The sequence below is a fragment of the Plecotus auritus genome (genome assembly GCF_963455305.1).
Source record: "Plecotus auritus genome assembly, chromosome: 9".
Lineage (NCBI taxonomy): Eukaryota > Metazoa > Chordata > Mammalia > Chiroptera > Vespertilionidae > Plecotus > Plecotus auritus.
Window position 1 is genome coordinate 45,659,367 of NC_137783.1, and position 6,486 is coordinate 45,665,852.

The 6,486-nt window shown below is 53.1% G+C and overlaps 1 protein-coding gene across 3 annotated transcripts in view; it reads left to right on the forward strand.

Moving 5' to 3' along the window:
- CDH23 (cadherin related 23) overlaps window positions 1–6,486 on the forward strand; it is a 72,751-nt gene that overhangs the window by 4,551 nt on the left and 61,714 nt on the right. The window lies entirely within an intron of this gene.

Consider the following 6,486-nt stretch of genomic DNA (forward strand, 5'->3'; position numbering starts at 1 on the left):
ATGTCAGCATCACGTCAGGAAATGACAAGAAGACAAAGAGCTATGCACGCCATTCTGCCCCTTTATCAGGAAAGCAAAAGGCTTTTCAGACCTACTGCCTGAGGTTCTGCTTATCCTCATTAGCCAGAAGAAGTCCACATGGGCACTCTAGCTGCAAGGGAGGCTGGGAAAGTGAGAGACAGGGTTATCAGGATGGGCTTATTACTTGGGGGCCAGATACATCACTGCCTCAAACAAGAGCTGTTAGTGAGGGAAAGGCAAATAGATTTGGGGTGACCAACAGATAGCATTTGCCATGCTGCTCTTCCCCATCGGACCTAGGCCAGTGAACACACCACACTGCCCCTCACTCCCCACTCTCCCCACACCCCACAGTCCTAGAGTTCCCCAGGGAGGCAGTCATTGAGACCCCGGACATTCTAAAATCCTGAGTTTTGGAGGCATCTGGCTTCCTTTTGGTCCCCAGAAGAAATGGGAATCGGAGAACTGGAAAATCACCCTAGGCACATTTAACCACCAGAATGGGTGGGTCACTACCCATGAAGGCCCTGCAGAACTTGGGACTGGTCCCCATGGCCAGAAAGAGTTTCATCTTTTGACCAGACCCTCTGTAGAGACCCAGCCTGCCCAGTGGAGATCCGTGATCCCTGTCTTATGCACAGTCCCTTATGGCCAGTCTTATTCTGGCCTCTTGGAAGCAGGTCTCGGCCATACCAGCTCCCTGGTGGAATGGGGCGGGGGCGGAGGGTAGGAAATGCAGTCTCCCTTTCTCTGCCTTCCTCATCCTGGTGCTCTCCAGCCTGCTCCCAGAAAACACAAGTAGGATCGGGGATGGGGTTCCCCGAGGCCATCATGGGGGAATATACAGGGTGCAGCAAAAGTAGGTTTACAGTTGTGAGTCCGCAAAACACAAAGTTAATACAGTAATCAATAAATAATAATACAAGGATAAACTCTGTGTTTTGTGGACTCACAACTGTAAACCTACTTTTGCCAAACTATGTATGTATGGCTCCTGGGCTGTAATACCATAACACGGACACACAGCATCAGGTACCAGTGGGAAAGGATTTATGGGACAAACATTTTAAGTCAAAAAGAATCAATGCTTTTAATTTTTTTGTTCTGTTCCTTCAGACAGCAGTGAGGAACTGTAGTGGCCATCCCAGGAGCATAGTTCATGTACTCATAGTTCATTTGTTCATTCATTCATTCAGCCAATGTCCCCCAAGTGCCCACTATGTGCCAGGTACTAGAGATACAGAAATGAAGGCAACATGGTCCTTGCCACAAGGAAATGCAGTGAGGACATCCATAGGCAGAGACCAAGGTGCAGATGGGGCACTGAGGAGCGCTAACAAGGATTCAGGGAAGGCTTCCTGGAGGAGGGGACACTGAGCTGTCTTGTCTGTCAGTCATAGTTAGCACAGCAAAGGGCAAAGCATATAGTGGCTCCAGGGATAAGCCCAAACAAAGGCTTAAGAGCAAGTGATAATCAGGGCTGGGTTTGGGGCTCATAGCAGCGTTCAGAACTGAGAGCAGGGCCCACACTCTACATATCCTCCCCATGACATTCTGCCCCAAGGGCTGGTCCCACTAATTTCTCACACACCCACTCCACTCTCTCCTGGGCCAGCTAAGCCAGGATGAGGATGGGGCAAAGCTGGCCAGCTAGGACCCTGTAGCCAATGCCCAGTTAGGATTGGTATTTGCCTCCAAGGAATGTTGGACCCTTGAAGATTTGCTTCCACTAACCAGACTCTAACCTCAGATAGGGAACTCATGCTTGCCAGAGGTGACCAGAAGAGGGCTCTTTTCTGCTAGTGGACAGGTTCACTGCGTGGGTTTTTGTGGAAGTAGATGGTCCAGTCCCTTCTGGACCAGCCAGAACCCAGGAAGCATTAACCCATCCTGAGGTTCCAGGAAAGGTCACCATGGTCTAATGGGGGTGAGGAGAGTGTGTGCAACCCTGCACATATCTGTCCAGAGATGCCCAGCAGACCCACACCCCAACCTCCTGTTCCCACCACAATTATCTGCCTGGTTCAAGCCAATTCCCGCTGGCACAGGATCACCTTCCTGTAGGACAGGGGCAAGTAAGAGTCATTCATTCATTCATTCATTCATTCATTCATTCCCAAATACATGCCAGACCTGTGCTAGAGGCTAAGAAGTCAGAGATGAGTTGGGCACAGTTCTGCCCTCCAGAAGCTACAGCTAGTGGGAGAAATGGACATGGAACAGTGAGCTGACGCTCTGTGATGTGATAGAGAGCTAGGAGTTCACAGCCAGCAGCCAGGGACAAGGCATCATTTCTATCCATGTCTTAAAGGAGGAGGATCTCTAAGCAGGGGACCTAGTATTTAGCTACCAAAAGCCTTCCCAAAACAAGAGAAATCCTCTACTGAGCCCTCACATCTCTTCTTCCCTACCCCAGCCGCTCCCAGGCCCTACAACCCTTCAACCCCACCCCCAATTTCCTGAGAGCCGGACATTCCTGTGAACAGCCTAGGGCCGTCCACGCCCAGTTCTCAGCACCATATCACCCCGAGCTTGGAACAGCTGCACTGCAAGGGGCATCCGGGCCAGCCCAGGCCTATCACACAATGATATGCCGCCCGGCCAGGAGAAGTCATTGTACAGCCTCAGTCCCTGCCAGCCACAGCCAGGGAGGCCAGGCTTAGGGAGGGTCTGAGTGGCCCTCTGGGAGGCCCCTGCAAGAGGAAGGGCCGGGCCCAGGGAGGAAGGACGGAAGGCAACAGGGAGGTCAGAAGCTGAGCCCCACGCACAGGCACCTTGGCAGCGGGGAGGGGGAGGGAGAGGGGGAGGGGAGGGGGAGGGGGAGGGGGATGGGGAGGGGGAGAGGCAGGGCCTCACCAGGCCTTTCGGCCATGCAGACCACAGCCAGCAGGTTAGACTATCCTGGATAACCATCCCTAGCTTCTCAGGCAGGTGGGGGTCTGCAGAAGTCACCTATCCAGGCAGAAGACGAAAAATCTACCTATTTCTGGTTCAAAAATCACCAGCAATCATCCCATGAAAGTCTGTGAGCTGGGGACACTGCTCTCGGCAGCTCACCTCACATCTTTAGGGCCAAGGGCTCTTATCTGTATTAAATGTAGACCCTGCTGCTGTTTGGGAATCCCGCTTCCCCTGGCTCAAGCTCAGAAAACCCCAATCTGGGCCCTTCCCTCTGCTGCTTCCCAAGCAGACTGGCCTTCTCTGGCCCTTCCCTTAGCTCTGCTCCTCGAGGGATGTTCTGCAGCCTCTCAAATGCTGCCTGTGCATCTGGCTCAGTGCCTCCAAGTAACACGGGCTCTGCAGTTAGTGAGAATTCCTCCCTTCTCAGCCCCCGTGGCAAGCAAGTGGCTACAGGAGGCACCACACCTACTAGGCGTCCTGCAGTTTCAGGGTTGCCAGGCAGAAAGGAGAGTGGCAGGAACTGGTGTGGAAGGAGTGGAGCCACGGGCATGTGGGCACAGGCTCCGCTCCCAGGGCCCTGGCATGGACTGTAAGCAAGTCCAAGTCCTGCCCTGTAATGCCATTCAAGTCCATGGAGAGGAAGGAGCACAACCCTGGGAAGCAGGGAAGCCAGGCTTTAGCCCCAGTTCCTCCTTCACTTGTGACAAGACACACCCTTTGGGAACCTCAGTTTCCAGATGCATTGAATGGGACAGTAGAGCCCCTCAGGGCTTTCTGGTGGGCGAGGGGGAAATCAGAGAAGTACTCACACATGTGAACGTGTTTTTGGAAGCACAGAGTATTAAAACAAAGGCAAAGATATGGCACACACTGCCGCTTCTCTGTCCTGGGCCCCAGGCAGACATTGCTAACCGTGTCAGCACGTTCTCATTAAGCTACGTTGATACTTCCGGATCCCTCCCACATATATTGTAGAAGCTAGGCCAACAGGTCAGAGCTGAAAATGAAGCCGCTTCCCCCAGGGCCTGCACAAGCTCGGGGAATGGTTGCTGGTGAGGAGATTCCACCAGGCCCAGGCGAAGCTGCTAGGAACTAGAGCTGGTGGCAAATCAGAGGTCCCTGCCCATTGTGAGCGGTCCAGAGGACAGGACTCAGACATCCTGGTTCAGTGGCTGGCTATGCTTCAGTTATAAGCTCTGTAGCCGAGGTCAAAGGGCAGGCTGTTATTGGACACCCACCCTCCTGGACTCACACTCGTACCCTGACCCACAGCACCCATGCGGCAAGAAAGGCGATCATGCAAGGCAGGCACCGTGAAGGGGCCAGACAGCAGTGCTCCCTGTGGCTAGGACACACGCTCAGCCAAGCTGTCAGTGTCTGCTTCTCGAGAGGCCTTTGTCCCCAGCATCCTGGCTGGCAGCCCCCAGTTCCTCTTTCTGCCCATTGCTGTTCCCTTGGCGTTCCCTGAGCAAATCGTAGCCAGCCCTGGGGTGCTCGAGCGGACACCCAGTAAGGCTTCTACAGACAGCAGGGCTGCAGCACCCATACTGGGATGGAGGGTGACAGGCCCTCTGCAGCCCCCAGCCCCACTGTGTCCTTCAGAGTCCCTACCCCAGACTGCTCCCTAAAGGGGGCAATGCCAGCCCCTCTGCCCAGGCTGCTGCATTAGGGAGGGAGCTCTGGCCAGGCAGGAGCAAGGGCTACCCCAACATTGGTCTTTTGAGAAGCAGGCCCCATGGTTCTGCGCGTTCACCCCCGTGCCTGTCACCAGGGCCCCTGGCTGGGCCAATCTGACCCACAGCAGCATCTGCAGTGGCCTCTGAGGCATATTTTCAAGGAGTGTCAGTTCTGTACCCTTGGAGGGAATGGAAGCAGAAGGTCTTCATGAAATGCTAGGAGAGGGGTTACAGGTGCTGTCATTCCTGATACAGGGGAACCTCGGTTCTCAAACTTTTAATTCATTCCAGGAGGCTGTCCGAGAAGCAATTTGTTTGAAAACCAAATCATTTTTTCCCATTAGAAACCATGTAAATGGAATTAATCCATTCCAGACCTCCAAATGATTCCATTTTAACCTTTCTTATATACAGTCCATGTGTAATGTACTGTATAATCTACAGATAAACACTTCTTTTCTTAATCTAACCACCCCCACTAGCCTTAAGTGAATTTTTCATATATCACTCACTAACTGCTTTTGTTTACCCAAATCAACAATAGTTTTTCTACCTCTTCAATGGTGTGTGATTGTTATTTTGTGAGCACTTTCACACCCTTAGCAACATTGGCACTCTTGATGGCTTCTTTTTGTTTTAAAATTGTACTATCTTCGATTTCTCCAGCAACAAAAGCATTCTCTCCTTTGTTGCCTGAGAGATGCTTTTTGTGATACTGAGGTATCAGCATGAAAGGGTTGTCAGGTCAAAACCAAAGTTTTGTTCCTCAACCAAGACATTTTCTTCCTGTGAACAACTTGATCGAGAACTGAATTGTTTGAGAAGGGAGACGTTCGAGAACCGAGGTTTGACTGTGTATCTCTAACAATGACTTACTGCCTAAAAGCACTTGTTTCTCTCCCAGAGCCCCAGACACTGTCATGACCCCTGAGCCTCCAGCCTCAGTCCTTCCCTGCAGGCGACTTTCTGGGGGCCCCAGGCTCCTCCCAGCTCCCTTGGAGGTATGCACCTCGTTCCCATTCCCCTGCTCTGTTCCATGCACCCCAGCTCACAGGTGCTGAGGAAGGCCCATAGGGACCAGCCACCAGGGTTGGCATCTGTAGAGGCACCACCATCTGCAGAGCACAGGGTTACACATGGTCTTTTTTCTATTCTAGCACCCGCCCCTCCCTGTCAACTACAGGGAGTAAGCGGTAGGGCCCCTAGGGGTGGAGCGTGTGGTCATGGATGAAGATGGAGCCTGGAGCTCAGAGTAAATTTCACTGAAAACAGGAAACCACGAAGCTGAGATGCTTACTTGTAAAGGTCCAGAGAAGGGCTCGAGGCCATGTAGGAGGAAGCTAGAGAGGAAGTGTGGTGGCTTTCTGCTCTGGGGCCTCCTCCCTCCCTCCACACTGCAGCAGCCAGGCCTGGGGTCTGGCAGCCAAGTTCTTAGAAGTTATCTCTGCCTCCAGGTCAGAAGCTGAGGGCTGGGCAAAGCCAACCTCCCAGTAGGACAGGCACACTCTTTCTGAGTGGGGGGACTGGGAGTCTGATCTATCGGCTTGTCCTACTGTAGGTCACTTGGTGTCTGTAGCTGGTGAATTTCAGGTCTCTGCGGTGGGATCCCAGCACCCCGCCATTCTTGAGATAGGAGCTGAATGACCCACCACCTTCTCACTTCTGCCATGTAGCATCCAGAGGGGTTACGAATCTGGCCATCAGGGGTATTGCAAAGCATCTGCGCTCAGAGCAGGAGGGAGGAAACCAGGGCCAAGGCCAAGGGAACACTCAGAGGGCCAGTCTGGCCCAAATGCGCTGGCCCCAGGCCCAGCCACAGCAGCTCACTGGCTCCTAGCTGTTCTAGATGGCCTCAGAGTTTGGGGAGTTAGGGGCAGCTCCACCCTGC